The sequence below is a fragment of the Tamandua tetradactyla genome, chromosome 3, assembly GCF_023851605.1.
Source record: "Tamandua tetradactyla isolate mTamTet1 chromosome 3, mTamTet1.pri, whole genome shotgun sequence".
NCBI lineage: Eukaryota > Metazoa > Chordata > Mammalia > Pilosa > Myrmecophagidae > Tamandua > Tamandua tetradactyla.
The window spans coordinates 156,089,196-156,111,799 of record NC_135329.1 but is presented as its reverse complement, the minus strand read 5'-3'; the positions used below and the strand labels follow the sequence as shown (position 1 = coordinate 156,111,799).

Sequence of the window (22,604 nt, the reverse complement as noted above, 5' to 3'; positions counted from 1 at the left end):
CTTAGTGAGGTGTGGAATTTAGTTCGTCCTCCAGAGCAGCTAGTAAATAGCCAGAAGCAGTACAGAACAACTGTTGGGGCCACATCAGTGACAGGACACACAGCATACATCAGTCTGGACAAGCTGGACAAGCTGTGATTCCACCCAGAACGCTGAGTCCCCTAAGCCATGGAGGCTGGTGCCCCTCCCCCACAGGCTGCTTCCAAGAGAGGAAAGAGACTTTAGTAACAGCAATGGGCTGGGCTCAACCAAGCTCAATAGTGGAATTAATTAACAAATTCTGACTAATGAAAATAGGCCCCCAGCAAAGCTAAACCTCAAATAAAAGCTCAAGTTACTAGTTTTTGCCCTGGCGCAGAGGGGCCAGGGCTGACGAAAAAAAAAAACAGAGAAGTTTTTTGGATCAGACAGCATGATATACTTGAAAAGGTCTGGACCCTAAAAAAATATGTGGGGGCACATAGGACCTGGAGATACACAGAGCAACATAACAACTTAAGCTCTTGATTAACAAATCTGAGGAACAGGGGTCCTGTTCTGAAAGTGTGGAATTAAACTTGTCTGAGAGACAAAGAGGCTGTCAGGTGAAAGGAGGTAATTCCCTGAAGGCTGTGCCTTCCCCAGGAGAGGGGTGGGGCCCAGCTCAGGTGGAATCCCTTCCTCAAGGAATTCAGACCCTAAGAACTGGAAAACTGAAGCAATTAAAGCCAGCCTACAACTTCTCCTCTGTCTCAACCACACCCCCAGCAGGGATAGTCTGTTGAAGTTAAAGGCACCACATCACTTTATGCTGGTGGGACCCACAGGCAGACAAGTGCCACACATTGAGCAGGATAGGAAATTCAGAGAATCTAGATGCTTCCTAGGAAAATCTGTCAATCTGCTGGGTTTCACCGACAGGGAAAACTGATGTAGGTGACTCTTGCCTCCTGAAAGGTGACCACTTTGGTCTGGGAAAATCTGACTGGATTCTACAATACCTAAGTAGACCCTCCTATGGGGAAAAAAAAAAAGCACCATATAAGCAGGGCAAGAAAGAAGAATAGAAAATTTCTGATACCTAAACAAAACCTATCTAGAAATCTAGAATAAGCTGAATTGAATGTCAAAGAATAGATAGAGAACAAAGCCATCCAGCAAGAAAATCCTAGGTAAAAGAGTGAAAATAATCTCCAGAATAAACTAATTAAGGAAATTAAATGCCTAGATGCCAGCAAAAAATAACAAATCATACTAGGAAAATTGAAGATATGGCCCAGTCAAAGGAACAAACCAACAATTCAAATGAGATACAGGAGTTGAAACAATTAATTCAGAATGTTCAAAAGACATGGAAAATATCATCAAAAATCAAATCTATGGGTTGAGGGAGGATATAAAGAAGGCAACGGAAAAAGAAAAAGAAAAAAATGAAAGTCTGAAAAAACAAGCCACAGAACTTATGGGAATCAAGGTTCAATTAATGAATGAACTTGGAGAATTTCAGTTAAGAATAGAGGTCATCAGGAGATAGAATTAAGGTAGATATTGGGTAATTGGAGCTGAAAGGATAAAGATTGTGCAACACTTGTAAAAATTTAGAAATGGGGAACAACTACTAAATAACCAGAAACAGTACAGAACAGCTCTTGGGGCCACGTCAGTGACCAGACACACAGCATATCCCAGTCTGGACCAGCTAGACAGGCTGCGAGCACCCCCCAGAACAGTAAGTTCCCAAAGCTGCGGTGGCCAGTGCCGCGCACCCACAGGCCACTTCCCAGAGGGGAAAGGAAAAGACTTTACCAGCAGCAGGGACTGGGCACAATCAAACGCCAATTGTGGAACTAATTAACAAATTCTGACTACTAAAAATAGGCCCCCAGCTTAGGTGAACCTGATCAAAGCGGAGGTTGCTCATTTCTGCCCCGGCGCCAAGGGGGCAGGACTGACAGAAAAAGGGGGGGGAAAAAAAAAAGAAGGAAACAGGTTTTTGTGGCTGTGTATCTACAAAGGCTTGACTGCCTCTGGATAAAGCGGCAGGACTTTTCAGGCTGCAACTGGCCCAGGCATAGGCAGAAGTGAGCTCTTTTGGGGGCTTATCTGGAGCTTGTGCCTTCCCCAGGGGAGGGGTGAAGCCCCACCCAGGTGGAATCCCTTCATCAAGGAATTCAGACACCAGGGCTTGGTAATTTGAAGCTATTAAAACCAGCTTACAACCTCTCCTCTGTCTCCACCATGCCCCCAGCAGGGAGGTCTGCCAAAGTTAAAGGTACCACATCATATGCTGGTGGGACCTGCAGTCAGACAAGCGCCACATACTGGGCAGGATAAGAAAAAAAGAGTCCAGAGACTTCACAGGAAAGTCTCTTAACCTGCTGGGTCTCAGTCTCAGGGAAAACCGATGCAGGTGACTCTTTCCTCCTGATAAGAGGCCACTTTGATCTGGGAAAATCTGGCTGGGGTCTATAATATCTAAGTAGACCCTCCTAAGTGTGTGTGGGGAGGAAGGCACCACACAAGCAGGGCAAGAAACAAGAAAACAACTGAAAAATTCTCCTCTGTTAAACAAAACTTAAGCTAAAGGTCCAGAAAAAGCTGAACGGAATGTCAAAGAACACCTAGACAACAAATTCATCCAGCAAGAAAACCCTAGATAAAAGAAGTGAAAGCAATCTCCAGAATAAACTAATTAAGGTAATTAAATGCCTAGATGCCAGCAAAAAATAACAAATCACACTAGGAAAATTGAAGATATGGCCCAGTCAAAGGAACAAACCAACAATTCAAATGACATACAGGAGCTGAAACAATTAATTCAGAATATACGAACAGACATGGAAAACCTCATCAAAAAACCAAATCAATGAATTGAGGGAGTATATAAAGAAGGCAAGGAAAGAACAAAAAGAAGAAACTGAAAGTCTGAAAAAACAAATCACAGAACTTATGGGAATGAAAGACACAGTAGAAGAGATGAAAAAAAACAATGGAAACTTACAATGGTAGAGAGACAATTTCGAGAGACAGAACATAGGATTTCTGAACTGGAGGATGGAACATCTGAAATCCGACAAGAAACAGAAACTATAGGGAAAAAATGGAAAAATATGAGCAGGGTCTCAGGGAATTGAAAGACAATATGAAGCTCATGAATATATGTGTTGTGGGTGTCCCAGAAGGAGAAGAGAAGGGAAAAGGAGGAGAAAAACTAATGGAAGAAATTATCACTGAAAATTTCCCAACTCTTATGAAAGACTTAAAATTAAAGATCCAAGAAGTGCAGTGTACCCAAAAGAGAATAGATCCAAATAGACATACTCCAAGACATTTAATAATCAGAACGTCAGAGGTCAAAGAGAAAGAGAGGATCTTGAAAGCAGCAAGAGAAAAGCAATCCATCACATACAAGGGAAGCCCAATAAGACTATGCTCAGATCTCTCAGCAGAAACCATGGAGGCGAGCAGACAGTGGGATAATATATTTAAATTATTAAAGGAGAAAAACTGCCAACCAAGAATTCTATATCCAGCAAAATTGTCCTTCAAAAATGAGGGAGAAATTAAAACATTTTCAGACAAAAAATCACTGAGAGAATTTGTGACCAAGAGACCAGCTCTGAAAGAAATACTAAAGGGAACACTAGAGACAGATACGAAGACAGAAGAGAGAGGTGTGGAGAAGAGTGTAGAAAGGAAGACTATGAGTAAAGGTAAAAAGAAGGAAAATTAGATATGACATATAAAATCCAGAAGGCAAAATAATAGAAGAAAGTCCTACCCATGCAGTAATAACACTACTTGTTAATGGATTAAACTCTCAAATCAAAAGACATAGTCTGGCAGAATGGATTAAAAAACAGGACCCATCTATATGCTGTCTCTACTCAAAGGACATGAGGCCAAGGACACAAATGGACATTTACACACCAATGTTTATAGCAGCATTATTAACAATTACCAAGAGACGGAAACAGCCAAAATGTCCATCAACAGACAGTTGGCTAAACAAACTGTGACATTTACATAAGATGGAATATTATGCAGCTATAAGACAGAATAAAGTTATGAAGTATGTAACAACCTGAGTGGACCTTAAGGACCTTATACTGAGTACGATTAGCCAGAAACAAAAGGACAAATACTATATGGTCTCACTGATATGAACTGACATTAGTGAATAAACTTGGAATATTTCCTTGGTAACAGAGACCATCAGGAGATAGAAATAGGGTAAGATATTGGGTAATTGGAGCTGAAGGGATACAGACTGTGCAACAGGACTGAATATAAAAACTCAGAAATGGACAGCACCATATTACCTAACTGTGATACAATTATGCTAAAATACTGAATGAAGCTGCATATGAGAATGATAGAGGGAGGAGGGCTGGGGCATAAATGAAATCAGAAAGAAAGATAGATGATAAAGATTGAGATGGTGTAATCTAAGAATGCCTAGAGTGTATAATGATAGTGACTAAATGTACAAGTTTAAAAAATGTTTTTGCATGAGGAAGAACAAAGGAATGTCATTACTGCAGTGTGCTGAGAATAGATGGTACTTAATATTTTAAAATTTCAAAAAAATATTGTTATTGACTAATCTTAACATACTAACAATCCATATATAGTGTACATTCAGTGGCTCACAATATCATCACATAGTTGTGTATTCATTGCTGTGATCATTTTTTTAGAACCTTTGCATGACTCCAGAAAAAGGAATAAAAATGAAAAGAAAAATCTCATACATACCATATCCCTTACCCCTCCCTCTCATTGACCACTAGTATTTCCATCTACTCAATTTATTTTACCTTTCTCTCCCCTTTATGTTTATTTTAATCCTTTATTTTTTACTAATCTGTCCATATCCTAGATAAAAGGAGCATTAGACACAAGCTTTTCATAACCATCTACAGCCACATTGTAAAAGCTATATTGTTATACAATCATCCTCAAGAATCAAGGCTACTGGAACACAGCTCAACAGTGTCAGGTACTTCCCTCTAGCCACTCCAATACACCCATAAACTAAAAAGGGATATCTACGTAATGCTTAAGAATAACTTTCAGAATAACCTCGTGACTCTGGTTGAAGTCTTAGCTGATGAAAATTTATATTGTCTCATTTCTCTCTTCCCCCTTTTGTTTAAGAAGACTTTCTCAACACCTTGATGCTGGGTTCCAGCTCATCCCAGGATTTCTGTCCCACATTGCCAGGGAGACTTATCCCCTGGGAGTCATGCCCCACATAGTGGTGGAGGGCAGTGGGTTCCTTTGCTGTGTCAGCTTAGAGAGAGGTGTACAACTTAGACATCTGAACAACAAAAGAGGTTCTCTGGGAGTGACTCTTAGACCTAATTTTAAGTAGCCTTAGTCTATCCTTTTCAGGAATAAATTTCATAGGGATGAACCCCAAGATCAAGGGGTTGGCTTATTGATTTGGCTGTCTCCACTGCTTATGAGATATCCGAAATTCTCCAAATGGGAAAGTTGAATGTTTCTGCCTTTCTCCCCAGGGCCCCAAGGGGACCTTGCAAATAGTTCTTTATTTTCTGTCCAGATTACTCTGGGATATATCAAGACATCTTAATAACCCAGACAAACCAACAAAGTCTCATGCAGTATTCAAGATTCCATGTATTTATGGTGTTCAATTAAACTGATCATACAAGCTAAATTAGAAAATGCACTACTCAAAATATAAATTTTGGGCCAAATAAACATTTCTCCTTTGGGTCTCAGAAATTGAAGTTTTAAAATATAGACAATATAATCCTTTACCCTGTATTCTGATTTACTTTAGTCCTATACTGATCAGCTTCATTCATATCTCTGTTTGAAGTCAGATACCTTTTCCAACTTTTTTTTGGTACCAAATAAACATTTTTTGCTTTAGTCTCACACAAGTTGAAGTTTTAAAATATGAATGACCATCTATTTTCAACACCCTGCAATAATGACATTCCTTTGTTCTTCCTCATGCAAAAAACATTTTTAACTTTGTACAGTTAATCACTATTATTCTACAATCTAGGCATTCCTAAATGATACCATCTCAGTCTTATTCTTTATCTTCTGGTTTCTTATGTGCCCCCAGTCCTCCTCCCTCTACCATTCTCACATTCAGCTTCATTCAGTGTGCTTACATTATTGCACTACAATCAGGTCGTATCGTGTTATCCGTTTCTAAATTTTTTAAAAAATTTATTAATTAAAAAAAACTACAAGAAACACAAACATTCCCAACACATACACTCAGCAATTCACAATATCATCACATAGTTTCATATTCATCATCATGATCATTTCCCAGAACATTAGCATCAATTCAGAAAAAGAAAAAAGACAACAGGAAAATATAACAAACAGAAAAAAAAAATTTACATGCCATACTCCTTACTGATCCCTTTCATTGATCACTAGCATTTCAAACTAAATTCATTTTAACATTTGTTCCCCCTATTTTTTATTTTTATTCCATATGTTCCTCTCATCTGTTGACAAGGTAGATAAAAGGAGCATCAGACACAAGGTTTTCACAATCACATGGTCACATTGTGAAAGCTATATCATTATACAATCATCAAAAAGAAACATGGCTACTGGAACACAGCTCTACATTTTCAGGCAGTTCCCTCCAGCCTCTCCATTACATCTTGAATAACAAGGTGATATCTACTTAATGCATAAGAATAACCTCCAGGATAACCTCTCGACTCTGTTTGGAATCTCTCAGCCATTGACACTTTGTCTCATTTCACTCTTCCCGCTTTTGGTCGAGAAGGTTTTCTCAATCCCTTGATGCTGGGTCTCAGCTCATTCTAGAGTTTTTCTCAATCCCTTGATGCTGAATCTCAGCTCATTCTAGGATTTCTGTCCCACACTGCCAGGAAGATCCACACCCCTGGTAGTCATGTCCCATGTAGACAGGCTGGAGAGAGAGGCCACATCTGAGCAACAAAAGAGGTTCTCTTGGGGGTGACTCTTAGGCTTAATTTTAAGTAGGCTTGACCCATCCCCTGTGGGGTTAAGTTTCATATGAACAACCCCCAAGACTGGGGGCTCAGCCTATAGCTTTGGTTGTCCACACTGCTTGTGAGAATATCAAGAATTCAACTTGGGTAAGTTGAGTTTTCCCCCGTTCTCACCATTTCCCGAAGGGGACTTTGCAAATACTTTTCCACTCACTGATCAACTCACTCTGGGATTCATCAGGGCATCACCTGGACAAACCAACAAAATCTCATATCCTATACAAAGTTCCATGTACTTAAGGTGTTCAATCAACTATCTACATAAGTTATATCGGGAAATGCACTAGTCAAAGTGTAGATTTGTACCAAATAAAAATTTTTTGCTTTAGTCTTACACATTAGTTGAAATTTCAAAATTTTAAGTACCATAGCACTTTCTTCTATTATTTTGCCTTCTGGATTTTATATGTCATATCTAATTTTCCTTCTTTTTACCTTTACTCATAGTCTTCCTTTCTACACTCTTCTCCACACCTCTCTCTTCTGTCTTCGTATCTGTCTCTAGTGTTCCCTTTAGTATTTCTTTCAGAGCTGGTCTCTTGGTCACAAATTCTCTCAGTGATTTTTTGTCTGAAAATGTTTTAATTTCTCCCTCATTTTTGAAGGACAATTTTGCTGGATATAGAATTCTTGGTTGGCAGTTTTTCTCCTTTAATAATTTAAATATATTATCCCACTGTCTGCTCGCCTCCATGGTTTCTGCTGAGAGATCTGAGCATAGTCTTATTGGGCTTCCCTTGTATGTGATGGATTGCTTTTCTCTTGCTGCTTTCAAGATCCTCTCTTTCTCTTTGACCTCTGACGTTCTGATTATTAAATGTCTTGGAGTATGTCTATTTGGATCTATTCTCTTTTGGGTACACTGCACTTCTTGGATCTTTAATTTTAAGTCTTTCATAAGAGTTGGGAAATTTTCAGTGATAATTTCTTCCATTAGTTTTTCTCCTCCTTTTCCCTTCTCTTCTCCTTCTGGGACACCCACAACACATATATTCATGAGCTTCATATTGTCTTTCAATTCCCTGAGTCCCTGCTCATATTTTTCCATTTTTTCCCTATAGTTTCTGTTTCTTGTCGGATTTCAGATGTTCCATCCTCCAGTTCAGAAATCCTATGTTCTGTCTCTCGAAATTGTCTCTCTACCATTGTAAGTTTCCATTGTTTTTTTCATCTCTTCTACTGTGTCTTTCATTCCCATAAGTTCTGTGATTTGTTTTTTCAGACTTTCAGTTTCTTCTTTTTGTTCTTTCCTTGCCTTCTTTATATACTCCCTCAATTCATTGATTTGGTTTTTTGATGAGGTTTTCCATGTCTGTTCGTATATTCTGAATTAATTGTTTCAGCTCCTGTATGTCATTTGAATTGTTGGTTTGTTCCTTTGACTGGGCCATATCTTCAATTTTCCTAGTGTGATTTGTTATTTTTTGCTGGCATCTAGGCATTTAATTACCTTAATTAGTTTATTCTGGAGATTGCTTTCACTTCTTTTATCTAGGGTTTTCTTGCTGGATGAATTTGTTGTCTAGGTGTTCTTTGACATTCCGTTCAGCTTTTTCTGGACCTTTAGCTTAAGTTTTGTTTAACAGAGGAGAATTTTTCAGTTGTTTTCTTGTTTCTTGCCCTGCTTGTGTGGTGCCTTCCTCCCCACACACACTTAGGAGGGTCTACTTAGATATTATAGACCCCAGCCAGATTTTCCCAGATCAAAGTGGCCTCTTATCAGGAGGAAAGAGTCACCTGCATCGGTTTTCCCTGAGACTGAGACCCAGCAGGTTAAGAGACTTTCCTGTGAAGTCTCTGGACTCTTTTTTTCTTATCCTGCCCAGTATGTGGCGCTTGTCTGACTGCAGGTCCCACCAGCATATGATGTGGTACCTTTAACTTTGGCAGACCTCCCTGCTGGGGGCATGGTGGAGACAGAGGAGAGGTTGTAAGCTGGTTTTAATAGCTTCAAATTACCAAGCCCTGGTGTCTGAATTCCTTGATGAAGGGATTCCACCTGGGTGGGGCTTCACCCCTCCCCTGGGGAAGGCACAAGCTCCAGATAAGCCCCCAAAAGAGCTCACTTCTGCCTATGCCTGGGCCAGTTGCAGCCTGAAAAGTCCTGCCGCTTTATCCAGAGGCAGTCAAGCCTTTGTAGATACACAGCCACAAAAACCTGTTTCCTTCTTTTTTTTTTTCCCCCCTTTTTCTGTCAGTCCTGCCCCCTTGGCGCCGGGGCAGAAATGAGCAACCTCCGCTTTGATCAGGTTCACCTAAGCTGGGGGCCTATTTTTAGTAGTCAGAATTTGTTAATTAGTTCCACAATTGGCGTTTGATTGTGCCCAGTCCCTGCTGCTGGTAAAGTCTTTTCCTTTCCCCTCTGGGAAGCAGCCTGTGGGGGAGGGGTGCTGGCAATAACAATGTTTTTTTAAAAAGAAGAAACAGGGCCCTTTGCTTACATAAGGCAGATGCCATATAAAGAAGTAGGAAAATTAAGCTAGAAGATATTTACTAATGATAAAGGACTAAAAAATCAATATGATCAGGCTTTATTCACCCTTTTATTGAACTAATTGCCTTAGTGTCTGGTGTAATTTACAGTGCATAAGTGAATTTAATCTTAGAATTTAGAAAGGATTGTGGAAGCAGCCTATCTATTAGCCCAGCAAAATACAACAAAAAAGAGGATTCTTCCTCCTCTGAGGAATGTGAATTTCTCCCTAAGAATACTTATATATGTTTCACAGTTCTATCACTGACGTGATTTTTGAAGCTACTGGCTTTCTAGTGTGGAGTTGGATCAATTTATTTTGAAACAGAAATTACAATTAACTCCCATCAATGTGTATACTATACTGAATAGTTTTGAGGAAAAGCTCTTTTTAAGAACATTCTATAAAAAAAGTATTTGCTGAATCCCTTTGGGGGACTGGGGAGAAAGGAGGAAATATTCAACTTCCCCTCTGGGAAGTTCCTGATATTCTCACAAGCAACGGCGTCAACCAATGCAACAGTCTGAGCCCTCAATCTTGGGACTTGCCCCAGTGAAGCTTATTCCTGCAAAGGAGGCTAAGCCTATTGAAAACTATGCCTAAGAGTCAACCCCAAAGACCCTCTTTTGTTGCTCAGGTGTGGCCTCTCTCTATAAGCCAGCCTGGCAGGTGAACTCACTGCCCTCCACCGTGTGGGATATGATTCCCAGAGGTTTAAATCTCCCTGGCAACGTGGGAACTGACTCCCAAGGATGAATCAGGACATGGCATCATGGGAATGAGAAAGCCTTCATGACCAAAAGGGGAGAGAAATGAGATAAAATAAATTTTCAGTGGCTGAGAGATTTCAGAGTTGAGAGGTTATCCTGAAGTTTGTTTTTACATACTATATCGATATCCCTTTTTAGTTTAAGGTGTATTGGAGTGGTTAAAGGGAAGTACTTGAAACTGTTGAACTGTGTTCCAGTAGCCTTAATTCTTATAAACTGTATAACTATATGGCTCTTACAATGGGATTTTGTGATTGTGAAAACCTTAGGTCTGATGTTCTTTCTATCCAGGGTGTGAACAGATGAGTAAAAAAAAGGGGGGGGGGGGTAAAAAATAAATAGGGGGAGATAAAGGGCAAATACTGGGTAGGTTAAAATACTGTGGGTTGTAACTAGTAAGGTATCAGTGGCACAGAGAGTTCGAACAGAGTCAAGAGACTACTCTGGAGGTCACGCTTATGCAAACTTCAGTTATTCACTGCTACCTATCATGACTTGCCAAACCTCAACCAAAGCCATTTCAGCCAATCTGAAGAACACCTAGCATAATACATAAGATTCTACAAAGATTTCATGCACTAGAGTCACTTTCCAGAAACCTACAACCTACAGATGAGTACCTGGACTAGGTAAGTTCTAAAAGCTAGAGGGCCCAGCCTCTCCAGAACATCAGCTGGTTCCCTACCCCATATGATTGACAGCCCCTTCCAACATGAGAAAGTTAGAATGGCCATAGATCAAATACCCCCTAAAGAGTGGGAGAGAAAGATCAAAGGTGATGTTGGAGTGAAACCCACAGAGGTGGGGTTTAAAAAAACGAATGATTGCTGGATCTCTACATTGATATTTCTTTTAGCCTCCAGTATCTTAGAGCAGCTAGAAGAACCTAAAATCGTGGAACTGTAACCCATACCAAACTCTGAAATCTGTTATACAACTAATTGTTGTGTTGTGCTTTGAAATTTATTGTTTTGTATATATGCTATTTTTCACAAAAAAGAAAAAAGTCAATTGTGATAAAATATTTACTCCTCCTAGTCTCCTATATTCTGGAGAAGCTAGAAGGAAAATCTGAGATGATGGTATGGTAGCCCATGACATGGGACCTGTTCAGTGGCTACTTGTTGAGGAGTGTTTGAAAACGTTTGCTTTTTTGTGTCTTTGACTTATATATACATTATATGATAAAAAAAAAATGTTTAAAAAAATACTGTGGATTAATGAAAAGGAGAGGTAAGGAGTATGGAACGTATCAGTTTTTTTTTTTCTGAAGTGATACAAATGTTCTAAAAATGATCATGGGGATGAATATACAATATTATGATGATATTGTGAGCCATTGATTGTATAATATGATTGGACTATGTGTATAGATATTTCTCAATAAAAATATTTTTTCAAGTATCCATTATAGCAGTTCAGGGAAAACATTATGATCAGATAGTCATGAGTGAAAACACCGATATATGTAAGAAAAAAAAGAAACACTCTATTACTCTATTAATGACTGCTTAATACTACTTTGCATTTTTGCCCTTTCTGCATATTGGCCCCAAAGGTTTTCCTTTGCCATAATATCCCACAGCAATAACTTCTTAACCTTAACTCATCAGAGAAACTCTGTATTCCTATGCTGTAGAGTATTGCTTCAAATGAAGCTGAGTTTTATTGAGCCACTATTCCATGTAAGTGTAGAACAGTTTTTTACTGATGACTGATTTCCAATACTCATGTGCTGCTACTGTGTGAGACAGCCAAAATAGAATGCTGTGGAAACTATATCTATATTTTAAGAAACAATGAGACAGAAGCTTAAAGACAACCTTAATACTTTTTTATTCCCCACTTAATCTTCAGCAATTTCGTTTTTAACAAGGACTTATTTCATGGAAAGAAAAATCCACACCCCAGCCAAAAAAAGGTAATTCAGGCTTGTTTTGCTACAGATACGTGCCACTTTTTCCTAGATGAATTAAACAATTAACTTTAAGTTCTAATTGTTCCAGATCATATTTGGATTTCCTGGAAAAGAAACAAAATTTACATTAATGCTGAAATTGAGAAAATGTAAAATGTTTCTCAAACTATCAAAGTATGTATCATATCAAGGATATAAATGACTTAGCTTCTAATACTGAAGCTGAAAGGTGTTTATTTTGGTGAAACATTAACTGAACAACCACTTGTGTTGTCAACAGATCACAGGTATTTATATATTTACTAAAAAGGACATAAGTCATGTCATGGTACTCCTCTACTCAAAAGCATCCAGTGGCTCCTCTTGGATTCAGAGTGTATTAGTTTTCTTTTACTAACATAGAAAATTTCCACAAAATTAGTAGCTTAAAACAATAAAAATTTATTATTTTGCAGTTTGCATAGGTCTGACGTCTGGTAAGCTTGGCTGGGTCTCTATTTCAAGTTTCACAAAACCAAAATCAAGGATTTAGCAGGGATGTGCTCCTTTTTGGAGGCTTTCGGGAAAAATCCATTTCCTTGCTCATTCAGGTTACTGGCAGAATTTGGCTTCTTGTGGTTGTAGAACTGAAATCTCTGTTTCCTTGCTGCCTATCATTTGAGGGCCATACTCAGCTTCTAGTGGCTACCCTTACTCAATGGCCCCTTCCTCCATCTTTGAAGCCAGCAATGAGATGTCTGAAGTCCCTCTCAGGCTTCAAATATCTCATAGCCTCTTTCCCAGTTGCTTCCTATGAAGTTCTCACAGATCCTAGCCAAGAAAATGTTCTCAAATTTTATGAGTTCAGACAATTAGACTGGGCCAAAATAGTAATACAATCTCCCCACCTCAAACTCCGTACCTTAGTCACATCTGCATAGTCACGTAAGGTAACACTCAAGAGGTTCCAGGGATTAGGATGCAGACATGTTTGGGGGTCATTACTGTGTATACCACAAAGAGTAAAAGCCAAAGTTCCAATAAGGATCTAAAAGATCCTACGTGATCGGAAACTCCACTACTCTGAACTCTTTTCCCACTACTCTTCCCCTTATTGACACCTCTAACCACACTGATTTCCATGCTGTTTCGTCACCACACCAGAAAAACTCCTTGCTGTTCACATTCTTGTTATGTTCTTCCCAATACCACTCTGATAATCACATTATCCCCTTTAAATCTTTGCTTAAATGTCAACTTCTCAGAGGACTAATGTTTAATACTCCAGCACTTCTGATCATTTTTTTTTTCCCACAGCACCTATTACCCTTTAATTTACACTGTAATTTATTATGATCACTTCCTGCTGTTTCTTTTTTGGTAGAATGGAAGCTCCACAAGAGTGGGGATCTGTCTTTACCTCTTTAATATATACCAAGGCCCTAGCACATAGGAGAAGCTCAACAAAAATTATTGAAGAAAGTTTTCCAAATATTGGCTGATGGAATGACAGATATATACAATCCATGTTCTTTTTTGCAAGTACAATGTAGTAGAGGTAAAATATTGAAATATTGCATTATAGTTCTCTGATCTTACTAATTTGTGTTTTTAAATCAGTGACATATCTCAATGTTTCTATACTACATTTCCTCAAGGTCAATATTCTTTTTATCTTTATTTCGAAAAGGAAAAATTATTTATACATGTCCATTACCCCCAAAATATTTTTGATCCTTTGCAATAAAAGTAGAATTGTACAATAGCCTAAAATTAAGTTCAAAAAAGGCAGGAAGGAAGACAAATGCAAAAATTAAGTTTTCAATATTTCTAAAGGTTTAAATAAATACAACATTTGCTTTGTCTCTCAGATTTTCCAGCTTCTGTTTTGAAAATTTACTCTAAAAACTGTTTCACATTGAACACTTCTGACAAGTCACCACAAGATGGAGGTACATCTGACTTCCTGGAAGATGGCGGCTTAGTAAGACGCGCGGATCTTAGTTTCTTCTCCAGGACACCTACTAGGGGAGTAGAAACGATACAGAAAGCGCCCAAAGCCACAACAGAGATAAAAAAGACAGCGTACCCCATCCTGGAACGGCTGGCTGGCTGAGAGAAGCAGCTCGGGTGAGATCGCCGAGGCGCGCGGGCCTTACCGGGCGGGGTGGCAAGCGGCCGGAGTTACTCCCTTCCCCCTTCCCGGGCCGGCTGGGAGAATTGGAGAGGCGGTCCCCTGAAACAAAGACGGCTGGCACCCACACCACGCGCAGCCCCCGGACCAACTGAGAGAATTGGATCGGAAACCCCCAGGCCGCGGAGAACGGTGACGGGTGGGGGAGGCCCCTTCCAAACCCGTGACTCCCGGGGAACGTGCACTCTCTCGGGCGGGCCGCTGCCGCTGGCGCCCTCCCGCCACGCTTGTTGCCCAGGGCCGACTAGGAAATTCGGACGGTCTCTTTCCCTGGCTGCGGCGACCAGCAACCCTCCCTGCGTTCGGACCCCGGGCCGGCTCAAGCCGTTTCGGCTAGCGAACCCCCAGGACGGCGAGAGTTTTCCAAAGTTTAAGGTCCCACAGCACCTTTTACTGGTGGGACCCGCAGACAAACGGGTGCCACGAGCGCCACCTACTGGGCAGGATAAGAAAAACAGAACCCAGAGATTTCACAGAAAAATATTACAACCTTGCTGGGTCCAACACCAAGAGAAATCTGAATAAATGCCCAGACGCCAGCAGCAGAAGATAACTGTCCACGTTCAAAAGATTGAGAATATGGCTCAGTCAAAGGAACAAACCAATAGCTCAAATGAGACACAAGAGCTGAGACAACTAATGCTGAATATACGAACAGAAATGGAAAACCTCTTCAAAAATGAAATCGATAAATTGAGGGGGGACATGAAGAGGACATGGGCTGAACATAAAGAAGAAATAGAAAAACTGAAAAAACAAATCGCAGAACTTATGGAAGTGAAGGATAAAGTAGCAAACATAGAAAAAATAATGGATAGCTACAATGATAGATTTAAAGAGACAGAAGATAGAATTAGTGATTTGGAGGATGGAACATCTGAATTCCAAAAAGAAACAGAAACTATAGGAAAAAGAATGGAAAAATTTGAACAGGGTATCAGGGAACTCAAGGACAATATGAACCGCACAAATATACGTGTTGTGGGTGTCCCAGAAGGAGAAGAGAAGGGAAAAGGAGGAGAAAAACTAATGGAAGAAATTATCACTGAAAATTTCCCAACTCTTATGAAAGACCTAAAATTACAGATCCAAGAAGTGCAGCGCACCCCAAAGAGATTAGACCCAAATAGGCGTTCTCCAAGACACTTACTAGTTAGAATGTCAGAGGTCAAAGAGAAAGAGAAGATCTTGAAAGCAGCAAGAGAAAAACAATCCATTACATACAAGGGAAACCCAATAAGATTTTGTGTAGATTTCTCAGCAGAAACCATGGAAGCTAGAAGACAGTGGGATGATATATTTAAAATACTAAAAGAGAAAAACTGCCAACCAAGACTCCTATATCCAGCAAAATTATCCTTCAAAAATGAGGGAGAAATTAAAACATTCTCAGACAAAAAGTCACTGAAAGAATTTGTGACCAAGAGACCAGCTCTGCAAGAAATACTAAAGGGAGCACTAGAGTCAGATACAAAAAGACAGAAGAGAGAGATATGGAAAAGAGTGTAGAAAGAAGGAAAATCAGATATGATATATATAATACAAAAGGCAAAATGTTAGAGGAAAATATTATCCAAACAGTAATAACACTAAATGTCAATGGACTGAATTCCCCAATCAAAAGACATAGATTGGCAGAATGGATTAAAAAACAGGATCCTTCTATATGCTGTCTACAGGAAACACATCTTAGACCCAAAGATAAACATAGGTTGAAAGTGAAAGGTTGGGAAAAGATATTTCATGCAAATAACAACCAGAAAAGAGCAGGAGTGGCTATACTAATATCCAACAAATTAGACTTCAAATGTAAAACAGTTAAAAGAGACAAAGAAGGACACTATCTACTAATAAAAGGAACAATTAAACAAGAAGACATAACAATCATAAATATTTACGCACCGAATCAGAATGCCCCAAAATACGTGAGGAATATACTGCAAACATTGAAAAGGGAAATAGACTCATATACCATAATAGTTGGAGACTTCAACTCACCACTCTCATCAAGGGACAGAACATCTAGACAGAGGATCAACAAAGAAATAGAGAATCTGAATATTACTATAAATGAACTAGACTTAATAGACATTTATAGGACATTACATCCCACAACAGCAGGATACACCTTTTTCTCAAGTGCTCATGGATCATTCTCAAAGATAGACCATATGCTGGGTCACAAAGCAAGTCTTAACAAATTTAAAAAGATTGAAATCTTACACAACACTTTCTCGGACCATAAAGGAATGATGTTGGAAATCAATAATAGGCAGAGTGCCAGAAAATTCACAAATACGTGGAGGCTCAACAACACACTCCTAAACAACGACTGGGTCAAAGAAGAAATTGCAAGGGAAATTAGCAAATACCTCGAGGCGAATGAAAATGAAAACACAACATATCAAAACTTATGGGACGCAGCAAAGGCAGTGCTAAGAGGGAAATTTATTGCTCTAAATGCCTATATCAGAAAAGAAGAAAAGGCAAAAATTCAGGAATTAACTATCCATTTGGAAGAACTGGAGAAAGAACAGCAAGCTAACCCCAAAGAAAGCAAAAGGAAAGAAATAACAAAGATTAGAGCACAAATAAATGAAATTGAAAACATGAAAACAATAGAGAATATCAATAAGGCCAGAAGTTGGTTCTATGAGAAAATCAATAAGATTGATGGGCCCTTAGCAAGATTGACAAAAAGAAGAAGAGAGAGGATGCAAATAAATAAGATCAGAAATGGAAGAGGAGACATAACTACTGACCTCACAGAAATAAAGGAGGTAATAACAGGATACTATGAACAACTTTACACTAATAAATACAACAATTTAGAGGAAATGGACGGGTTCCTGGAAAGACATGAACAACCAACTTTGACTCAAGAAGACATAGATGACCTCAACAAACCAATCACAAGTAAAGAAATTGAATTAGTCATTCAAAAGCTTCCTAGAAAGAAAAGTCCAGGACCAGATGGCTTCACATGTGAATTCTACCAAACGTTCCAGAAAGAATTAGTACCAATTCTCTTCAAACTCTTCAAAAAAATCGAAGTGGAGGGAAAACTACCTAATTCATTCTATGAAGCCAACATCACCCTCATACCAAAACCAGGCAAAGATATTACAAAAAAAGAAAACTACAGACCAATCTCTCTAATGAATACAGATGCAAAAATCCTCAATAAAATTCTAGCAAATCGTATCCAACAGCACATTAAAAGAATTATACATCATGACCAAGTAGGATTCATCCCAGGTATGCAAGGATGGTTCAACATAAGAAAATCAATTAATGTAATACACCATATCAACAAATCAAAGCAGAAAAATCACATGATCATCTCAATTGATGCAGAGAAGGCATTCGACAAGATTCAACATCCTTTCGTGTTGAAAACACTTCAAAAGATAGGAATACAAGGGAACTTCCTTAAAATGATAGAGGGAATATATGAAAAACCCACAGCTAATCTCATCCTCAATGGGGAAAAATTGAAAACTTTCCCCCTAAGATCAGGAACAAGACAAGGATGTCCACTATCACCACTATTATTCAACATTGTGTTGGAGGTTCTAGCCAGAGCAATTAGACAAGAAAAAGAAATACAAGGCATCAAAATTGGAAAGGAAGAAGTAAAACTATCACTGTTTGCAGACGATATGATACTATACGTCGAAAACCCGGAAAAATCCACAACAAAACTACTAGAGCTAATAAATGAGTACAGCAAAGTAGCAGGTTACAAGATCAACATTCAAAAATCTGTAGCATTTCTATACACTAGTAATGAACAAGCTGAGGGGGAAATCAAGAAACGAATCCCATTTACAATTGCAACTAAAAGAATAAAATACCTAGGAATAAATTTACCTAAAGAGACAAAAAACCTATATAAAGAAAACTACAAAAAACTGCTAAAAGAAATCACAGAAGACCTAAATAGATGGAAGGGCATACCGTGTTCATGGATTGGAAGACTAAATATAGTTAAGATGTCAATCCTACCTAAATTGATTTACAGATTCAATGCAATACCAATCAAAATCCCAACAACTTATTTTTCAGAAATAGAAAAACCAATAAGCAAATTTATCTGGAAGGGCAGGGTGCCCCGAATTGCTAAAAACATCTTGAGGAAAAAAAACGAAGCTGGAGGTCTCGCGCTGCCTGACTTTAAGGCATATTATGAAGCCACAGTGGTCAAAACAGCATGGTATTGGCATAAAGATAGATATATCGACCAATGGAATCGAATAGAGTGCTCAGATATAGACCCTCTCATCTATGGACATTTGATCTTTGATAAGGCAGTCAAGCCAACTCACCTGGGACAGAGCAGTCTCTTCAATAAATGGTGCCTAGAGAACTGGATATCCATATGCAAAAGAATGAAAGAAGACCCATCTCTCACACCCTATACAAAAGTTAACTCAAAATGGATCAAAGATCTAAACATTAGGTCTAAGACCATAAAACAGTTAGAGGAAAATGTTGGGAGATATCTTATGGATCTTACAACTGGAGGCGGTTTTATGGACCTTAAACCTAAAGCAAGAGCACTGAAGAAGGAAATAAATAAATGGGAACTCCTCAAAATTAAACACTTTTGTGCATCAAAGAACTTCATCAAGAAAGTAGCAAGACAGCCTTCACAATGGGAGACAATATTTGGAAATGATATATCAGATAAAGGTCTAGTATCCAGAATTTATAAAGAGATTGTTCATCTCAACAACAAAAAGACAGCCAACCCAATTACAAAATGGGAAAAAGACTTGAACAGACACCTCTCAGAAGAGGAAATACGGATGGCCAAGAGGCACATGAAGAGATGCTCAATGTCCCTGGCCATTAGAGAAATGCAAATCAAAACCACAATGAGATATCATCTCACACCCACCAGAATGGCCATTATCAACAAAACAGAAAATGACAAGTGCTGGAGAGGATGCGGAGAAAGAGGCACACTTATCCACTGTTGGTGGGAATGTCAAAGGGTGCAACCACTGTGGAAGGCAGTTTGGCGGTTCCTCAAAAAGCTGAATATAGAACTGCCATACGACCCAGCAATACCATTGCTAGGTATCTACTCAAAGGACTTAAGGGCAAAGACACAAACGGACATTTGCACACCAATGTTTATAGCAGCATTATTTACAATTGCAAAGAGATGGAAACAGCCAAAATCTCCATCAACAGAAGAGTGGCTAAACAAACTGTGGTATATACATACGATGGAATATTATGCAGCTTTAAGACAAGATAAACTTATGAACCATGTAATAACATGGATGGACCTAGAGAATATTATGCTGAGTGAATCCAGCCAAAAACTAAAGGACAAATACTGTATGGTCCCACTGATGTGAACGGACATTCGAGAATAAACTTGAAATATGTCATTGGTAACAGAGTTCAGCAGGAGTTAGAAACAGGGTAAGACAATGGGTAATTGAAGCTGAAGGGATACAGACTGTGCAACAGGACTAGATACAAAAACTCAAAAATGGACAGCACAATAATACCTAATTGTAAAGTAATCATGTTAAAACACTGAATGAAGCTGCATCTGAGCTATAGGTTTTTGTTTTGTTTTGTGTTGTTTTGTTTTGATTTTACTATTATTACTTTTATTTTTTTCTCTATATTAACATTCTATATCTTTTTCGGTTATGTTGCTAGTTCTTCTAAACCAATGCAAATGTACTAAGAAATGATGATCATGCATCTATGTGATGATGTTAAGAATTAATGATTGCATGTGTAGAATGGTATGATCTCTAAATGTTGGGTTAATTTCTTTTTTTCCGTTAATTAAAAAAAAAAAAAAAAGAGAAGGGATAATTGGAGCTGAAGGGATACAGACTGTACAACGGGACTGGATATAAAAACTCAGAAATGGACAGCACAATACTACCCAATTGTAATGCAATTATGTTAAAACACTGAATGAAGCTGCATGTGAGGTATAGGTTTTTTGTTTTTGTTTTATTTGTTTTTTTTTCTTTCTATTATTGTTTTAATTCTTATTCTGTTGTCTTTTTATTTCTTTTTCTAAATCGATGCAAATGTACTAAGAAATGATGAATATGCAACTATGTGATGTTATTAAGAATTACTGATTGTACATGTAGATTGGAATGATTTCTAATTGTTTTGTTAATTCTTTTTTTAATTAATAAAAAATAAAAATAAAAAAAAAAAAAAAAGATGGAGGTACATCTGTAGTTTCAGTTAGGAATGTTTAAGTATTGGGATCATAAATGCTGTTTTCAAAAATAAAAAATCTATTTAAAATTCCATTTAAAAAATAACTTGAGATATTGTTGAAGGCCTAAAAACTATTTATAAGAAATAACTAGGAACGAATAAATGATTAAATTTTTAAAATATCTTCTATTGATTAACCAGGTAATAACCTGATAATAACCTGATTATTTAAGATATGACCAAAAAGGCTCCAAAAACACCTGCTTCACTGGCCAACCTCTTGGAGGAAAGTTGAGTCCCTTCCTAATAGTTGTCATTGTGCCTACCCCAAGCATGGACTGCCCTGAGAATTTACCAGTTTGCAGAAAACTTGGAGCTGAAGGATAGATACGATTGCATTCTGAGCCAGAAATGCATTAGTCCTAAGAATTTTCCTGTCTTAGCCAAGACAATCAGTATTAGCACATATACACTTAAAATCTGAAAATCAACAAACTTTAGTGATATTTAAGTATTCGCAGTCAGGAAATGTGTACGATGATTTATGTTGAGATAATCTTTTGCATATTGCAAAGTTTAAGGCTAACATATTTATAGGGCCAAAAGAAATTATTTTATTTGGCTTTATATTGTTTTTAAACTATTTCTTTTTTTCTAAATATGTTACACTTCACAAATTTGCGTGTCATCCTTGTGCAGAGGCCATGCTAATCTTCTCTGTATTGTTCCAATTTTAGTATATGTGCCGCCACAGCAAGTACTACTTTCTTTTTAAATACTTCTTTTAAATAGTTCATCTAGAACTGCAACTGAAACCCAAGAGGTTCATTTAAAATACTTCTCAACTGCAATGCATTTTAAAATTGTTTGAGCTTTAAAAAATCAACCTCAGTATTAAAGAAAGTATGCCATTATTCCATAACACTGTGTTCTACAGTCAAGAATCTGAGTTTCCGTCTTACTGCTATCAGTATATATCTATGTAATCTGAGGTGAAACATTTACATTATCCTCTGTTCCACTTACTGTGCAACCTACTACACTAAAACTTAATAGCTTAAAACAACCATTTTATTATATCTCACAATCTTTTGTCAGGAATTCTGGCTAGGTTCAGATGGGTAATTCCCCTCCACATGATATGGACGGGCTCTTGGCTTCACATCTCTCATATCCTCTTGTTGATATTCAACTGGCTGCTGTGCTGGGCTTGAAGGCTCGTGACTGCCTCACTCATATGCCTGGTGCCTTGGGAGACTGGAAGGCTGGGCTTTACTGAGCCCCTCTCCCACTCTGTGTAGTCTCAGGCCCTCTTTATGTGGTCTTTCCCACAGAGTTATCCATCTTTTTAGAGAGCAGATGAGGGCTTCAACAGACAAAGGTGGAAGTTGCTAGTCCTCTTTACAGGTTAGTTCTGGAATTAGTATAGCATCACTTTGATTATTAGTCATAGAAAGCATGGACACTCCCAGATTCAAGGAAAGAGGAAACGGGCCTCAATGGAAGAAATATCAAAAATCTGTAGCCATCTTTAATTTACATTTTTTAAATGAGGCTAATAACAAGCATTATTAACTAAGCTTGCTAACCACTAAATACTGAGAATTAACACTTAATGGGTGCTAAGTATATGCCAGGAATTGTTATAAATTATTCATGTGTATTAAACACATGTAATCCTAATATTCCTACTAAGAAGATACTATCATTACCACTCTTTTAGAGATGAGAAAACTGACCCGCAAAAAGTTAAGTAATTATTCCCAAAGTTATATAGCTAGTAGACGGAGTTGGGATTTGAAAAAAAGACAATCTGACTAAAAAACATCCATGCTCTTAACCATTTGTAAAAAGTAAATTCTAAGATTCCAGTAACTTTCCGCCATAGTTTTAAATTAACCAGTTAGTACTCAGTCATCTAAACTTTAAATTATCAGAATGTTCACTAAAATTAATTTAAAAACATCAGAGTCAAGAGAATGAGGGTTATAGGCAGATATTTACTTTGGAAAGCTATTCAGAAATTATATCAAA

At 38.1% G+C, this 22,604-nt stretch overlaps 1 protein-coding gene, 1 long non-coding RNA gene and 1 other non-coding gene across 13 annotated transcripts in view; 1 reads left to right on the top strand and 2 right to left on the bottom strand.

Annotated features, from left to right (window-relative positions):
* Positions 1 to 22,604, top strand: part of LOC143677848 (uncharacterized) — a 191,730-nt gene that overhangs the window by 66,197 nt on the left and 102,929 nt on the right. The window lies entirely within an intron of this gene.
* The window catches only part of NUP35 (nucleoporin 35), a 107,793-nt gene that overhangs the window by 23,810 nt on the left and 61,379 nt on the right, over positions 1 to 22,604 (bottom strand). The window contains exon 11 of one of the 2 annotated variants that reach the window (XR_013172932.1): positions 11,570 to 12,288. The exons of the other annotated variant lie outside the window; for it this stretch is intronic. The gene's annotated coding sequence lies outside the window, so the exon portion shown is untranslated. Of the gene's footprint in view, positions 1 to 11,569; positions 12,289 to 22,604 lie in introns of those variants that run through there. 2 annotated transcript variants of the gene reach the window in all.
* On the bottom strand, positions 21,225 to 21,331 carry LOC143678415 (U6 spliceosomal RNA). Its single transcript, XR_013173226.1, has one exon. It is a non-coding gene; the product is annotated as a U6 spliceosomal RNA (small nuclear RNA).